Raw genomic sequence first — 18,846 nt, 5'->3', positions numbered from 1 at the left:
TTTTTCTGCTTTGATTCACGCTTGCCTTATGTTAATAAACACAGTGTTTCCCATATTTTCCAAATCCTACAAATCCTATCTGTACTGCTTCAAAGAGTATATCATCACTTTAACTATACCATTTCAACGGTAATGAAAGTTTTTGGCTTCATTTTATCATTTCAGAACTCTGATTGTCTACACACATACAAACGCACATGTGAGAATAAATTATATGCGTGTGTACATGACATGAATGTAGAAGTGGGTTGCTATAAGGAACTGGAGGGGGCTGATGGGGTTTATGGGAGAAAATGATGTAAGGTTTGAATATGTCAGAGAGCATAACATTGTTGAAGAAAAATGGTACTTATACTATGTATAGTAAATATAAGGCAATAAGAAGCAAGCAAACAAAAAAATGCTATTACCATAAAATGAATAAATATTCTTAACATTTCCTGTGATTTTATCATTTTACCATATTTAATACTTAGTTAAAGCAAATTACATCTATCATAGAACTGTGTATCACCTACAAGTAGATTATGAATTTTCTTATTAACAAGACTGGTAGAGGGGTTCTTTTGAATATGTTCAATGACTCCCTGATAGGGAAACTTGGTGGATGTGATCTCTTCACAAATCATCCATGTGGGTTAGGTGTGGCTTGGGAGAAGGCCGTAAAACCTGCCTTGGCCAAGTTGCTTGGGATAGCAGTGCAGCTACAAGCTCAGGTAAAACATTAGTCAAAACTCACTGTGGGGGCTGGAGTGATGACTCAGCAGTTAAGAACAGTGGTTGCTTCTTACAGAGGATGCAAGTTTGATTCCCAGCACCCACATGGCAGTTAAGAACCCACCATAACTCCAGGAAACTTCCCTGGTGAAATTTGATAAATTCATTAATCTTCTGGCAGAGGATTAATTTCTAGGCATGCTTCCCAGTAATTCCATGGGGCTGTCTCATCTTTGGGATAAAATTCAAAATTTAGTACAGAAATCTCAATATTTTTTGTCTTTTACAGATTCATATAGCGTTATGTCTCTTGGGTCTCTAGAATGTTCGTTAATCCATGTATCATGGTGGCTTATCTTTGCACCTTGGGTATTCCATGTGTCCTCCATCCTGAACTACACTTTGTTTCCTTATTTCCTCTGCTCACTTCTTCTCTGCTTTCAGATTTGAGCATACTTTTTTATATGAAAGTAGGTAAGATTCTACCACATTTGGTTTTGATGTTTTTGATACCAATTGCATTTTACTATCAGTTAATGGCATGGTGTTTGAGAACTAGTAAACAAAGCACATTGAATGACAGTATACACAATATGTAGATTATTTATTTTTTTATTTGCTTTATTTATGATACGTATGAGTTTATTGCTTGCATGTGTGTAAGTGCACCCATGTAGTGCAATGCCTGTGGAAGTCAGAAGAGAGTGTTGGATTCCCTGGAACAGGAGTTCTGGATGGTTGCTAGCTGTTGTGTGCTTTCTAGAAAATGAACTTGGGTCCCTACAAGAACAGTCAGTGTAACTGCTGAGCCATCTCTCCAACCCCATACGTTGATTGCATAGATTATCTCTTCCCTTTACTTTGTTTTTTTTAATATCTCTAGGTTCATGTGGTGTGCACTTGTGCCCTTGACTTTTGGATATTCAAACAGGAGGCAATGTCTTTACCTCTTCTGTGCCCTAATTTTTCTGAGACTAACAAAATAAAAATTAAATTATCTTGACAGAAAGATCCAATTATATGCAGCAGTACCTGCTATTTGTAGTTCTCATTTTTATACTTTAGTGTCAAATTGAGAGATACTTGCTTTGAGAAATCTACTAACATATAATTCAGCTATATTTTATTAATACTGAAAGTCTGTAAGATATGAAAAATCCTGATTATGATTTGCCTGTAAATATTTTTTCCTTAGGGATACCTGAATAAAATTTAAAAATGGAAATGGTGTGTCCTATTTAATTCTTGTAACTGAATAGAACTTAGACAATATCATTAAAGAACAGTAGTTAGGAATAAAAGGGTATGGTTAACCATAAAATGAAATAGTAAAATCTTTGTTTTAATGTATTACTGCATATCAGTCCTCATAGAAAAAATATTATCTCTATATAGTTTCAATGATCTTAGAAGTCTCACTGTCCAGACTTATTATCATACATACGATGTCAAAAATATAAAATATTAATAAATGAAAAAATCGAAAATATATTCTGGAATGTGACATTTTCTAATAGACTATTCAATTTTAATATTAAATAAGAGTGCACAGCTTCTTCCATAAAGTCTTATTTCTTTCAACAATGAAATGCAGTAGTTACTCATAAAAATGAACTAAAATAATGCCAATGAAAATGAAATTTATTTTTCATCATCAGAATAAATGTTATTTATGTCTTTCACTTTGGGTACGACCATAAATTTCTGGAAGTGATGAATAGTTACAACTCACAGAGATAATATAACTCACTGCTAATAAAAGTATTCACATTTTTAAACAGTTTTATATGTGCTAAATAATTATCAAAATAATTTTTAATCATGAATATGTTGCAAAGAACACTTTGTTGGTTCTGCAGCGCTGAGAATTGCTTTCCTTAGAAAGCTATTTCTTGAAGTCATTCATAATTTACTTTTATGTCTGGACCTGATTTTTAATCCTATGCCAGGTTATGTGGCATTTTGTAACATAGGTCTTTATAGTCTCCTTAGAAATTTGGTATTCAAGCAATAATTTCTTGAATTAATGAATAAATTATTGTTCTTCATATATACTTCATAAAATAGTTCAGAAATTTGAAAGATTGTAACTATAGTTGAAGATCAGCTTAATAGGCTACATGCTGATTATACCAAGGCTCTTACTTTCACATAGCTGTGATTTAAAGAGTTAACTAGAGGCACATCTTTGTTGGCCAGAATATAGTTTCATGTGTGTGATTGGAAAGGGTTGATAAGTGATTATTTTAGCAAGGTAATCTTGAATTGTGTGGTCTATGCTGACTGTATGGTGACTGAGAATTCTATATGCATCTCCATTCTCAGTACAGGTATTCATCATTTTGAGCTGATATAACAGAGTAATACAGACTGGAGTGTCTGAAAACACTAGAACTTTATTTTCTCATCATCTGAAAATGGGAAGTCATCTACAGTACATGAAAGTAAAAGATATGAACAACAAAATACATCGAGCAAAGCTTAAAACCATCACTTTTGGCTGGGTTGAGATTTCTCACCCACATCCCCATGTCTGTGCTGGGGTTTGTATGATCTGAGCTTACGTAGGACTTGTGTATGCTGCCCTGTTCTGTGAATTCATATGAGTAAATGCCCCACTGTCTGGAAGAATCTGTTTCCTTGTAATCTCCCTCTGGATCTTGCAATCTTTCTACATCTTCTTCTGCAATGATTCCTGAGACTTGGAAGGTAGAGCTTTAAAGTAGTTGTCCTATTCAGGTATAAGCGCAGTTCACAGGCCTCTTGTTCTTTGCACCTTAATTAATTGTGGGTTTCTGTGTTAATTGCCATTTGCTACATAGAGAAATTTCTCTGGTGAGAGTTAAGAAATGAATTCATCTTATATGTAGAGGTTACATTGAAGATGTGTCACTTAGGGTAAGTGTCTTATAGACACATACTCTCTTCCTTTGACCAGTGCTAGAACTCTGTAATAGTCTCCATCAGTTTCAAAAAGAAGCTTCTTTGGTAGGTGGTGAAAGATACACTTATCTATAAATATGAGGATGTACAGTTAGAATAAAGTAAGAAATTGCATTGGTATAGGTATGTGACAAATGTAGGTTATTCTCTAAGATAGATGACCTCTCCAGCCATGTGTATGTGATTGTGTTTACAGTACTGAACCTCATTTCCATCCCATTGAGTAGGCCTTAATTCTAATTAGACAGCTGTTGATTACCCCCAAGATAAAAATACCACTCCTGCACCAATAGCGATAGTTTGCTGGGCAGTCATTGCTATTTATTGGCTTTACAGCTGTGCAGGACCATTGATTGGTTTTCTCTCTTGGCAGCTTGTATAGTATCTTCTGAAAACAGGAGAGCATCAGGGAGGGGGCTTCCAAACTAAAGAAAGTTGGCAATCTATAGTTGCTGCTAGAGTACAGGCCAGAGTCTTACAGGAATGGAACTCTTGGTGGGCTGTGAATGGAATCGCACTGAGGGTCAATTGGGGATACAAATCAGACTCTATATGCCATATTACATATAAGAGAGTACATTATATAGGGCAGGGGTGGTGGGGGAAGGTGCAGAGAGGGAAGAACATTTAAATACCATTAAACTGTGCAAATCACAGAAACTCAATTAAAAAATTAATTATGGAAAAGTCAGCTTTTCCAACAAATGGTTTTGAGAAAACTGGATATGCATATGTAAAAGAAAGAAAAAGAAAAGAAAAAGAGAAAGAAGGAAAGAAAGAAGGAAGGAAGAAAGAAAGAAAGAAAGAGAAAGAGAAAGAGAAAGAGAAAGAAAGTAAAAAAGAAAGTAAGTAAAAGGAACTGCCAAACACATATTTCTCTCCAATGTTTTCTCCTCGGTTAATAGTGTTTTGAAGGCTAGAAAATGTGTCTAGAATAAATCATAACTGTTTATCTTGCACTCTTCTGTCCCTAGCATTTCTTTTCTGCATGTGAAACTGCCTCTTCGTGTGAATTGTGACTTCTGATGGAGGTACAGAATTTTTAAACTCTTTGTGAAAAACAGGTTTCTCTGGCATTTACCAATGAAGGTTCATGTGCTGACTTGGTGTCTTTAACCAAATGTGTGCATCTAGAGGATGGGAGACAAACGGGGGGATGCTGCAGAGCAGGCTGGATGAGAATGGAAGCTTTGTCTGCATCAAGCTGCAGGGAAAGCAGAGGGAGGTCAGGCAGACAGGGTGAAGCTGTTTTCTGGAATGCTGTTGGAAGCAGAACATTGTGTGTTATCGTTTGGATTGTTAAAAAAGTAGGGGTGTTTGCAAACTAAGGTTTGTGTGTGTACATGCATGTTTGCCTATGTATGCGTGTTTTTGAGACTGTGTATTTTGATTCAATTATTGAAGTCACCTAAAATCCACAATATAAATGGCTCCATCTCCCCATCCCTCCCTAGACCTTCAAATAGTAAAAGCTAATCTCAAACCTGGGGAGATTTTTCAAGAGGAAAAAGCATTAATGTTTTTTCATGGACTTGGTGAAACAAAATAAATTAAAGCTTTCTTTTAAATCAAAACAAACAAACACACCTATCAGTTTATACCAACATCCATCCGTGACACAGAAAAGAAGCCAGTGTTGGCAGTCTGCCATCAAAATGTCAAATACTGTGTATATGTTCAGGGCAGTCATTTATCTATATTTGTAAGGATTTAGACACATAAAACATTTGTGCTTACAGAATTTGAGTGGACTTAAAAGTAATCTCATAAAAAAAAATTCTCATCCATATACATTCCTGATCCTACCAGTGATTACAGATTGACAAATATTTCATGCATTGGTAAGCATCTAAGATTTCTGGAAATAATAAACTAAATGTATAAAATTATTAATATTAGCATGAACTAGTCATAGGTTTAACTGAGATATAAAAATAATACCTACGAAGGGCAAATGAAAGTCAGAAAAGTCTGTGAACCTATCCAGACTATTGCTTATACAAAAATAAGAGAAGGTGGAATTTCAATAAAACATAATTTCAAAGGTAAATGTTCAGTTGTGGTTGGGAAAGTAGAGAGAAAATAAAGAGCATGGTATTTTTAATATAACTTTTTTCTATTATAGATAGTTTGAGATTATATAATGCTTAATTTATATTTATGCATATAACTTTGTACAACATTAGTCTGTCAATTGATGGGAGAAGTAGTTTTAAGCAGAGCACATTTCTAATAAAGCCTTTTTATTTAGATTGCCTATCTTTGAACAAATGGAACATAAAGGTAATATTAAGTTCAGCATATGACATGAAAAATGACCCCCAAATATTTCAAGCATGTTAATGTATATTACTTTTTTAATATATATCTAAGCACTCATGTGTTCTAAGTTTTAGTTTCTGAGAAAAATATAGCAATCAGGTTCACAGACTCTGTTTCTTGGCCTGCTTCTTAATGGATTTGAAAATAAAATTCTTTTCAGCTGAGAACTTTGATCTGTCTTACTGGATTCTTTCCTCTAATTACAAAACTCGCAAAAACAAACCAATTTGTTTGTTCCAAGCATGGTGTAATTATCTTTCTCCAGCAGGCACACAGATATAGCCAGGGTGCACAAAGGCTGATAAATGAGCCATCTATTTGATATGGTAATAATCAGATTTATCAGAGTCCTCTACTGAGTGCTCTACAGACATATTAATCATAAAGCTGAGCCTAAACACCCAGAAGGTGACAAGCAGCTAAGCTTGTTTTTAAATTTTTAGTTATGTATGGTGTAAAATAAATGAAACTGATGAATTTTGGTTCTTGGGCACCAAATACAAACCTTAAAAAAAACCACAGCACATTACTTGATACAGAAATATAGAAAGAAAAGATTATGTTAATATGCATTATGAAATATAGTAATTATTACATTTCAATAAATAATTCTTAATTCACACTGTACCTTTTGCTTAATTTCAATGCCTTTTCAAAACAATTTTGTATCAAGTTTTTTTTTTAAAAACTTGGAAGTGATATGAAATTTTCATTTTGTTTTATTTATTTATCTTAATTTATATTGTTTATAAAATTGTTTATAGTTTTGCTAACCTGGCAATGCAGCAAGCCTGGCCTTGAATTTTTCATCCTCCTGCCTCAACTCCTAGAATGCTAGGATTATAGGTATGCACTACTTTATAGAGAGGATGGGGTCCCTGAGGCAAATCTGGACATTAAGACTGCCTTAGAGATGAGAAAGTAAGATACAAATCGAGCCCCCAAATAAAGCTTCAATAGCTTTTGATAACATGTAAATATGCTGTGGTCAACTTTACTAGAGATGTTCAGAAATTAAATAGTTACTACTTCAGAATAAGAATGAATCAAAAATTGAATATTAGAGATAACTTATTGAAAGTCCCTAGGCATTTCATAAAATAGTTAAGATTCATCTCTTTCCCTGACTCTACCATCCCATGTTTCATAGACCATAATTCATTCTTCCTCCAGAAGTTCAATAACATCCATCCTGCTAAAATGGTGATTTAGCGCTCAGCACTCCTTCTTTGCTTCAGGCCTGCATTAGCATTGCAGTGCTTTGTTAATGCAGTGGACTGGAAAATGGAGCATGTCCTCTAGTCCCACAAGTGGAGGTTTAAAGAATAATAGGTTTTAATATCATAGTATTTGGCTTCTTCCCATCCAGATCAAGAAATATAAATAGAAATGAAAATAAGTTTAATTTCATAAAATCTAAATTATGCCACCACTACCACCACCTGTAAGTCACAGCTACATTGAAATTGGTTATGAACATTGTGTCAATAGATTAGAAAATAAAGGAATCATAATGAGTTATCTTATATTAGAAGAAAAATCTCAACAGTTTTAAATATGCCACATTCTAAATTTAATTTCAATAGTTTTATTGAATTTATAGAAATATGTTGAATTAAAAATGATGAACAATTCTTTAATAACCTTTGCGTTAAAACTTGAAATTTAATGCCTTCCTATTGAATTTAGACTAGCCTGTGATTATCACCATATAGAATAGAAAATAGTGGGAGATGGAACTGACCCATTGGTTAAGAGAGCTGGCTGCTCTCACAGAGGACCCACGTTCAATTCCCAGCACCCAGATAGTGGTTAGATCAGTCATCCTCTTCTGACCTTTCTGGGCATTGTAGGATATGGGTGTACTTACAAACATGCAGATAATGCACTCATAAACATAAAAAGAAATAAAACAATAAATAAAATATTTGAAAAAAGAAATAGCATAAGAAACATAAGTTAGATTTTCATCTTTATTTTTTAAATTTATTTTTATAAGTATGCATGTCTTGTCTGCATGTATGTAAGACATACCATGTATATGCAATATCCATTGAGGCCAGAAGAAAAAATTGGATACCCTGACCTGGAGCTATAGATGACTGTTGGCCACCATGCGAGTGCTGGGTACTGAACCCAGGTCCTCTGCAAGAGCAGTCAGTTCTCTTAACCACTGCACCATAGCAAGTGGGAATGAATCAAACTGAAGAGTGACACAGCAGAGCTCTGCCCTCAATTCTGATGAATAAAAGACAAACAGAATCTGTATAAAAAATGCTTAATGAGTTTAAGGTCCAAGGACTTAGGGTGTTTTATTACTATCTAGCAGCTAGTGTTTTGGCAAAGTTGGTATTTTTCAAGAAAGCAAAATGTTGTGACACTATCCTTGAGGCAAGAAAGTAATAAAAAATTGGAGATTTCCAAGGAAATTGTTGACAAATTCTGGAAAATCTTTAAGTAGAATTGAGGAAAAATGGAAGTATCAATAGAAAATTGTGCATGGGGGATTAAATAGCAGGAAACATGAGGATATGTAAAATTGTGACCTATGTATTTGCTTAACATCAAAGTCACAAGTAGCAATATAGAACGTAGAGAGCAAGCTTCTAATTGGTTACTTCTTAGCTAAAATGCATAGTGTGCCAAATGATTTCTTATTGCTTCCAATGATAAATATGAGAAGAAAGAGAACAGCTAATGAAAGATGACTTGTGTTAGGAAAGGAGTTATAGAAAACGAAGAATTCAAGATCTATGAAGCTTAACCAGTCTCTCTCAGCAATCTAGTCTTTCACAGGCATCATATAGACAATGAAATATGTAGCTAGACCAGGAATCTGCAAAGGATAGTTAATGGACTTATGAAATTTTATATATCACTTTAATGTGATAGAAATAATTACTTTTACATATGATCTGTTTCACTACCTCTGTAATGCTGGATAGTTCTATCAGAGGTAATATGGTCTGTAGACTTAAGATATCTAATGTCAAACTCTAAGAAAAGTTCTGTCAACTCTTGAGCCAGAAAAATGTGTGGTTTATGCCTCTCTGTTAAGTAATGTGTTTTCTAAGAATATTAGCAATATAGTTTAATAGGAGTTTCTCCAAAAACCCAGTACAGACATGGGTGAGTTTAAAGACATCAATAGTTGTGACATTTATCTAACTGGAAAGACTTCACATAATTTAGAAGAATCTTCTAGTACTTTTGATTCAATTATATTAATAAAAGCACTATTAGTTTGGAATATATGAGAAAACATAGAAAGAAGTTTATTTTTGCTGCTTTTCTGTTGCCATAATAAAACATCATAACCATGGGAATTTACAGAAGTAAAAGTTTATTTGAGCCTATAGTATCAGAGAGAGAAGAGTCCATCATAATGGGAGAAACCGGACAGGAGGCAGTTAATGTTCCTGGAGCAGGATGTTGACAGCTTTAAGCACAAACAGGAAGCAGGGAGAGAATAGGCTTGAAGTCCAGCAAGGCTATGAGTTCTCAAAGCCTACATCAGTGATATGCTTCCTCCAGCAAGGTCATACCTTGTAAAGGATCCATGACCTTCCTCAAACTGACCAACAACTGACCAAGTTTTCAATATCTTGAGCCTATTGATGACACTGATCATTTAAACTACCACAAGGTCTTTGAAGTCTTTTTTTAATAAGTAATAAACCTGAAAAAAATTTAGACAAAACTAAATGAGTCAGGGATTGCTAAGTTCCAAAGCAAAACTTTTGCCTTCCAACCTTCTTCCAGCAACATAATCTCTGGGATAAATATTTTTTAAAAGACACTGACTTGGCTCAATAGTCCTTAACAAAAAGGACAGAATACATGAACTAGGGGGAGACTTATGGGAGGGTGCCAGTGGGGACAGGGATATAAACATGATTAAGATGTTCTGTATGAAATGCACAAATATTCAATAAAAAATTTACAAACATCACCGAGGCATGGTGGCACACACCTTTAGTCCCAGCACTTGGGAGGCAGACCCAGGTCGATCTCTGTGAGATCAAGGTCAGCCTTGTCTACACAGTGAGTTTGAGGACAGCTGGACATACAGAGAGACCATGTCTCAAAAAGACCAACAACAACAAAAAAATTACACACATCAAAGGGTTTCTAGGATCCTTTGTCAGAAACATAGGTATTTAGTTATGAATAAAGACAGAAAGAAAGAGGAATCAAGAACACATTAGGAAGAGTAATAACATTAGAAAAACATTTCCACAACCAAAAATGAGCTAACAATTTAACTGATGATGGGTTGAGGTAAATCATAGAATCATTATGTGACTCATATCATGCAGTTGAATTTGTATGCTCCACTAAAACCAATTAAGTAAGTGTGAGAGACACTATTTATTTGTCACAATTTCAGATTGAGAAAATATGTTTGAAATACTTTGCCCTTCAGGGATTCATTCTCACATGAACTTTTTTTGCATCACAGGAGCTATGACTTCCAGAAAATGCCAGAGTAGAATGAAACTATAGTGTTGACAAGCAGATGACATATTTATCATGTGAGAAAATGTATATTATTTTCTAAGAAAAGACTGTTTTGATAGATTAAAAAATTCTTAAAATTTTTCAATACCTTTGCTGTTAAGATGTAAGATCTGTTTTTTAAACCTTAAATTTGGGCTTCCTTGTGAGTTTTTTTTCCTTTCTTCTTAAGCACAGATTTATTTTTAGTCCACAAATTTAATATTTTGGATATGTTTCATTTAACCATATGTCTCAGCTTCAATTTTTATTTATTTTTTTGATCTACTGTTATCTGAATTTTTTGGAGAATTTTTTGGAGAATTTCATAATGAATACAACATATTTTCAACCACCCTTCTTTCTCCATAACTACTCTCATGAACCTCTACCCCAGATTCATCTCTCAAATTCATGCCCTCTGACTCTATGATGATAATTATTATTGTTGATGAAAACACACATGTACATGCATGTGCATACACATCCATCCATATATGTGTATATATATATATGGCCTACTAAATCCAATTAGTATTATCCCTATGTACATGGATATAAGTTAGACCATTTGTACATTGGTTTGTCCCTAAAGAAAACTGACTTTCCCTCTCACAGCAGCTGCTGATTCATTGTAGCTCTTCAACTATGGGCAGTCATTCCTCCATCAGTCCATGGCAATATTTTGACTTATATGGTTCCATGCAAGTATCATGAAGGTAACCATCCTCTTTGAGAATTAATAGGTATAACATCTCTATCTATCAAAGACACTATTTGCAAAAGTTCTCATGATCCTCTGGCTCTTACAATCTTTCCACAAAGGGACACCTGAATAGAAATGCTTGACTGGATAGAGCTTACCATGTATGACAGAATACCTGAAATCTGGTAAGGGGCATGGGAGTGTGGAAGGGAGAGGAGCTCTAAATTACTATTTAAAATGCAAAAAAAAAACAATAAAAACTTTAAAAATGAAAAAATAAGGCAATAAAAAATGTCACAGCCATTTGTTTTTTATCCTTTAAAACAAGATTTATGGAACCTTAATTATAGTCCGTATATATCACAGATGCAGGATAATTTTGTGCAGCATAATTTGTTTTTTACTATGTCCATGTTATCACAGAACCTTAAAAAAGTTATATTTGCAATGTTCACATATACTATTCCATTAAGACAGCTGTTTGGATGTTGTCGTTAAACTTAAGCATTCAAGATATTGAGGGGATGCGCTTAGAGCACTACATGTACTTGAAAAAGGTATCTTTAAGTAAAATAAATAAATAAATAATAAACTTTAAAGACAAAAGCACAACGAATTACAAATCTGAACAAAGAGGCTGGCATGGTAGTGCAGGCCTCTCATCCCAGCAAAGGCTGGCAGATCTCACTGAAATGGAGACTAGTCTCATCTACATAGTGAGTTCCAAGCCAGGTGGGGCTCCAAGGAAACGTTGTCTCAACTCACCACACACACACACATACACACACACAGATACACACACACAGACTCTCTCTCTCTCTCTCTCTCTCTCTCTCTCTGAATAAAGCATTGTCGTATAATGTTGTTAATCAATATTCTTTTTTAATAAACATCGATGTCAGGGTAGGGAATATTTATACTCCTGCATTTGAACTTTTCTTCTTTCATTTCCGTCCACTCAGAGTAAACCAGCATATTGAACAGTGTTCCCTTGAAGATTTCACCTGCGTTTTTGAAGTTAGTCAAAATGGAGTTATTTAAAATGTACTCTCTTTATCTGACTTCTTTCCCTGGAATTTCTTTCATATTATTTCTAAGGATCAACGACTATGGATTTTGCCCTGCATACTCCTTGCTTTATTGAACATGGTTGGGCTATTGTCTCTAGCAGTTTTTTGTTTCAATAACAGATTCAAGTAGTTACAATGGGTATTTTTAACTCTACCTTTTCAAGACATTATATCAGCTGTACCTAAGAAGTCAATTGAAAAAGACAGAACTACAGGAGAAAAAAATCATGTAAGTTTATGTAGTGTGAGTTTACAGGATTCAGAGCCCCCATAAAAATATAAATATCCAAAGACATTGCTACAGTTAAACACATATATACCTAATTTCTCTCAACTTCTACAACCTCTAGTGCCTCTAATGCTTCTACTTGATGGTAAGAATCTTTCTGGAACAACAATGCCATCCTTCACATGAAATGTTTACTTCCTGTTTAAAACAGGATGAAGATCAAGGTAGTTTTCTTGAGCCTAATTTTTTAAATGGTTCTAAATAGCATACAAGAACAAGATATTTTAAAACAACATGGTCTTCATTCTTTCAACAGCATGGTTACAAAAGTGTGAAATGCCCACTGTCTGACCCTTTAAAGGAAAAGAAATCCTTGCTGCAGAATAACCCATTACTGAAATGCAACATATTTTCTTTGTCATTTTAAAATTTATGGAAAAGACTTCAGGGAGGAACTCTGATCAATTTAAGATGGAGGTATAACTTGGTGGTAGTGTACTTGCCTCACACGTACAAAGAAATGGGTTCAATTTTTAAAGTTTGTTTAATTAATCGATATAAGTGTTTTTCATAAATGTGTGTAAGCACACCCAAGTGTGCCTGTGGAGGTCAAAAGAGTATGTTGGATGCCTTGGAACTAGATTTACAGGTGGTTATTAGCCACTATGTGGGTACTGGGAAACAAACCTGAGTCCTCTACGAGTTCAGCCAGTGCTCTTAACCGCAGAGCCATTTCTCCAGTCCCCATGGTTTCAATTTTTAACAATTTGAAAATAAAAGAAAGAAAAAGAAACATCGATTTCATTGTATATTACGATATTAAAATCCGTACTGCGTTTTAAGCTGCTTTTCTAGAATTCAGGCTACTTCTGATCTCCATGTATCAGTTCCATTTCCTATTGTGATTTTTTTACACTCCTCATTGTTCATTCCTGTCCCAAGACTGAGTACACTCTGCTTCTGCTTTCTTGCTGCTTCTACCACTATTTTTATGTTAACCACTTTCTTCATATAGTTCACTATATTTTCAGCACTTCTTTTTTTTAAATTGTAAATGAATTACGGAATTATTTTCCAAAAGTTTCAAAGCAACCATAGAAAATAATGGAAAGCTGCACGTCATCTTGGAATCTTCTGTGTTTTAAAAACTGTCCTGCCAATAAAGAAACTCAGAACCACCACTATCCGGATAACGAAAATTGTACAATTAATTAATAAACCTATGGAAGCAGACAGCCCTCTTAGAACCCAGCTACATCAAAGAAAATTGGCAACATTTTCCTATACAAATCTAGAATAGAGTAGTCCCAAATTAATACAAGCTGGAAAAGTTAATATTTACAATCTAAAGAGTGAATATAATAGATATCTTTTCATAAATGAAAGAAATTACGGGGCAGGAAGATGGCTCAGCGGTTAAGAACACTGGCTGTTCTTGAAGAAGACCTGGGTTCAAATCCCAGCACCTACATGGCAGCTAACAACTGTCCATAACTCCAGTTCCAGGGATACCGATGGCCTCTTCTGTCCTCCACGGGCATTGCATGACATGGGTGCACTTACCTACATGCAGGCAATACACTTATACACATAAAATAAAAATAATAAATAAAATAATTTTAAAAAGAAATTACAAAGTAAAAGTATAGTGGCTACTTTTCTCTTGTGATAAAACAACTTAACCAGGGCAAATTGTAGAAGATAGAGTTTAATTGCTTTAAGGTTCCAAAGGAATTAGAATTCGGAGTGAAGGGAAGCATGGGAGGAAGTGTCTAGAGCATAAACCTGCAAGCTCATATCTTCAAGCATTCACAGAAGTAGACAGAGACTGTAGGTGGAAACCAGGATATGAATCTTGAAAGCCCACCCCCAGTGATGTGCTTCCTGGGGACAAGGCCTCACTGCCTTAGTATTCCATGAACCACTTCAAAGAGGACCACCATCTGAGGCTCATGCACCAAGTGTTCCACTGCTTGAGCCTACTGAAGACATTTCCCATTCAATCCACCACAAATAGCATGAAAATCTTTATACCCCAAATTAAACAATTCAGATAAATCCAACAAATTCTTATAAAGAAAAATTAGTAAAATTGACTCTGGAACAATTAGAAATTCTGAAATAATTCAATCTAGCCCACATGATTGCAACTGAAAAATTTAATAAACTATTGAAGGATAATGTCAGTATTTCACAAACTCTTACAAAATACAGAATATGTGAGAAGTTTCTCCACTTGTTCCATGAGACTTTTATTAGCTAATATAATTATGAGGGTAAATATATGCTTACATGTTTATATGATATAAACATTTCTGTCATTCATATATATATATGATATAAGCATATATATATATATATACACATGATATGATATGATATATGCATTCCTGTCAGTCATTATATATATGTGTATATATATATGTAAATCCTAAATAATTTTAATTATAAGCATCTGTTCACACAAACATCTGTAGATATCTCCAAGGTCATCACTTTTGAATGGCCATTATGAAGAACAATATATACTACATGATGGGCCATAGAAACATCATTCTAAATGACAAAAAAAAATCCAGAATTAAAAGGTAACATACAACATTATATATTTATACAGTTAATCCATAAAGGATAAATTTCACATATAAAACTACACATAAAAGTTAGATTTTACACTATTACATCCAGAAAATTTATAGAAATACATTAAATGGCACTGGATTTTAATAAGGAATGAGGAAACATACAAATTGTGTGTATTGATTGCTATATAACTAGATAGATCAACAAGATTATAATTACACATTTTATATTTGTGAAATGAGTGAAACATGAATTATATCTAAAAAACAACTCATGTGTCTGTATTAAATATGCAACAATTGCTATGCATTCAGTGAGTGATAAAAATTAAAAACTCTGACAGTATCCAAGACTTTGAAGCCTTGCAATCCATACATGAGAAGGAATAAGTAAGTTTTTGTTTGTTTTGAGACAGTGTCTCAGTGTGAATCCAGGATACGTACCTCAATTGTAATGGTTTGAATGATAAATGCCCCATGGACTCTAACTATTTAGACATTTTTGTCCCCAGTAGGTGGCTTTGTTTTGGGAGGTCTTAGAAGTGTGGCCATGCTGGAGGAAGCATGTCATTGTGGCAGGCTTAGAGTTCTTAAGCCACTCTGGATCTTGAGTTACTCTATTGCTTCCTGTGCCTGCTTGAAGGTATGAGAGCTTAGCTTCTACTAATCCTCCAGTCACCTCTACTGCCATGCTTTCCCACCATAATGGACTGTTCCCCCTTTGGAACCATAGGCTAAATAAGCTCTTCCTTCTATAAGTTGCTTTGGTCAGCATTCCTATCACAGAAAATAGAAAAGTAACTAATACATCAACATAATTAAAGCTGTATACAAAGAACCCAGAGTCAACATTATTTTTAAAGGGAAAAAAAACCTGAAGTACTAACTGATTTCCACAGTGGTTGCACCAGTGTGCAATCCCACTAGCAGCACATTTAATGAGAAGTCCCCTTTTTCCACAACCTCAACAGTTGGTGTCAATTGTTCTCTTGATCTTAAACATTCTATCTGTGGTAAGATACAATCTTAGGGTAGTTTTGATTATTATCAGTGTGCAGAATCCTTAAAAACTAAAAATAAATCTACCACATGATCCAATTTTAGCACTCATTGGCATATACCCAGAAGGACTTGTCCAACTGCAGAGGTAATTGTGCAGCCATGTTTGTTGCTGCTCTTTTCACAATAGATAAAAATTAGAAACAACCTAAATGTCCCTGAACTGATGAATGGATAATGAAAATGTGTTACATTTACACATCAGAGTTTTACTCAGAAGAAAAGAAAACTGAAATTTACAGATAAATGGATATGAGAAGCTGTTATACTAAGCTCTAAATACCTTAATATGAGTGTATATCCTGATGTAACCACAGAAGCCAGGAAAATGAAATGATACCAGCAGAGTAAAGGGGAAGAGAGGCTTGAGAGAGGAGGATATTAGGAGAAGATGATATAAATGGAAAAGGAGAAAATGTAGGTACTTTAACCGGGGAGGGAGGAGGACGGGTTATACAGGGGAAGAAAGGAGAATTCAATAACACTTAGGGGGTATGAAAAAAACAGAGGGAAATAAATTAGTTCAAAAACCTACTGAGCACTTAATCAAAATATTTATGAGTGCATGTGCATAACTGAAGACTAGATAACAAAAACCACAGTGCCAGGCAGAAGAAACTTCCCTTCTTGTTATTGGTCAGGGTAGTACAAGAGACTCCCAAAATAGTACAGGTTACTGCCACAGTCCTTGTGGCCTCCCAGAACTTGATTGCAAGAATTTATTCCTGAAGATAGGTCATACTTTGGACATATAACTTGAAGTAATAGACCTGGACCTGATCTGGGCTCTCCTCCTTGAAAACTAGCTCTCATAATATCAGAGGATACTATTCAAACTTCCAAGGGAGAAAACCAATCAACAGTCTTATCCAGCTGCAAAGTCTAATAAACACAACAATGATTAGCCTGTAAATTATCTTTATTGTTACGATAGTGGCACTTTTATTTTGGGAGTAATCAGCAGCTATCTAATTGGCCTTAAGTTTTTCTCAATGAGAGAGAGCTCATGTGTGGTACTTAGAACATAGTCAAATACACATGAGTGGAGAGGTCATAGAGCCTAGCATAAAACATACTTTGTCATATTGCTAGACCAAAGTAATTTCTTACTGTATTCTAAATATATAGTCTTATATTTACAGACAATTATTCCTCTCACCACTCATCAAAGAAGCTTCTTTTTGCAGCAGATGGAGGTTATTAGAGTTATATAACTGGTCAAACACAGGGAAAAAGTATCTATGATAAGCCCTGTCCTCTCTCACGAGCAAAGTTTTCTCATGCAGAATTGAACAAAATACTGAAAAGAAGAGACGGCAGAATACTTGTCCCTGGGTAGGACTACAACTTCAAATATCTGCCACCCTGCACTCAGGATCCATTGTGGAAGAGGGTGTTGGGGAGAAGGCGGTAAGAGCAAGGGATGGTACAAGACATAAGGAAACAGGGTTTTCCAGGTGTCTGGGAACTTACTCATATGAGCTTCCAGTAATTTTGATAGTATGTACTAGATCCATATGAGCTCAAATCATACCAAAACCAAGCATAGTATGGGGGAAATGGATAAGAAACCCCATTTTTTGTAAAGTTTGTATTGAATTTTTGTGTACTTTATAGAGAATATCATATTCAAACTTAATCATCTCTATACTCCCTTCCCCATTGGCACCCTCCAATAACCCTCTACCCCGCTGGAATTCATATATTCTGTCATTTGTGTTAAGGCCTATCATGTCAAGTTAGTGTCCCCAGACATCCCTCGGTGCAAGTTAATCCACTGAGGTCTAGTCAGCCCATCTAGAGTCCCTCCCTTTAAGAATATCAGCTCTTTCTCATCCAGCAATAATCAACTACCAATAATTCTTTGACTAAGTTGGGTCTTGTACATTTACATAGTTCCTGTGCTGATATTTTGTTTGCTTGAGTTTTTATAGGTCTTGTGCATGCTGACAGCATTGCTGTAGGTTCATATGAGCAAGAAGCACCATTTTTAGCTGAGCAACTATTAGCAGCCAGTGACAATTTGGTGAGGGAGAGTTGATTTTCTTTAATGAATCGTGGTAGATAGTTTACCCAGAGTACAGGGTATGGACTTACACTGAGGGATATTTGAGGAGAGAAACTTGACCTACTAGGCTTTATCGGATATGACAGAATGCATGAAAACAAATCAAGGTATGGTGCAAATAGGAGACGGGGTCTAAATATGATCAAGATGTATAAAAATTACCAAAAATAAATTTAAAAAATGAATTGTAAAAGTTATTTTTTTACATTACTCAGTGGTAGAGTGCTGGCATAACAAACTTGAGGCCCTGGGTTCACTCTTTCTTGCACCACAAAAAAAAAAAAAAGACAAAAGAAGAAGTAATTTAATTTGTTGATATATGAGATTGGAAAATTTGATAAGGTACTAATTATGGGACTTTCAAGAAACTCATGGGAAATACCCATGTTGTTGTGTCTGTGTAGAGAAGCCTGATTTTAAAGCACCTCAAGTCATTGACCTTATTGAGCAGTTATAACATGGGAATAAATCCGATATAGGTGAACCCTGTTTTTACTTTGTTTTCCCTGTTTCTTCCCTACTTTCATCTCATTCTCTCAAGTTCTTTCAGAATAAGTTCTGCTGAAGTGTAGTTAATACAAACCTCTTAAAATATATTTCTTGACATAGACACACCTTGGTAAAAGGGACTGTTACATTAGAATTGCTTGGTC

This window comes from Nannospalax galili, unplaced genomic scaffold (assembly GCF_000622305.1).
Source record: "Nannospalax galili isolate Female #2095 unplaced genomic scaffold, S.galili_v1.0 scaffold918, whole genome shotgun sequence".
NCBI classification, from domain to species: Eukaryota; Metazoa; Chordata; class Mammalia; order Rodentia; family Spalacidae; genus Nannospalax; species Nannospalax galili.
The sequence above is the reverse complement of the archived record's forward strand: the minus strand, read 5'-3'. Positions refer to the sequence as shown.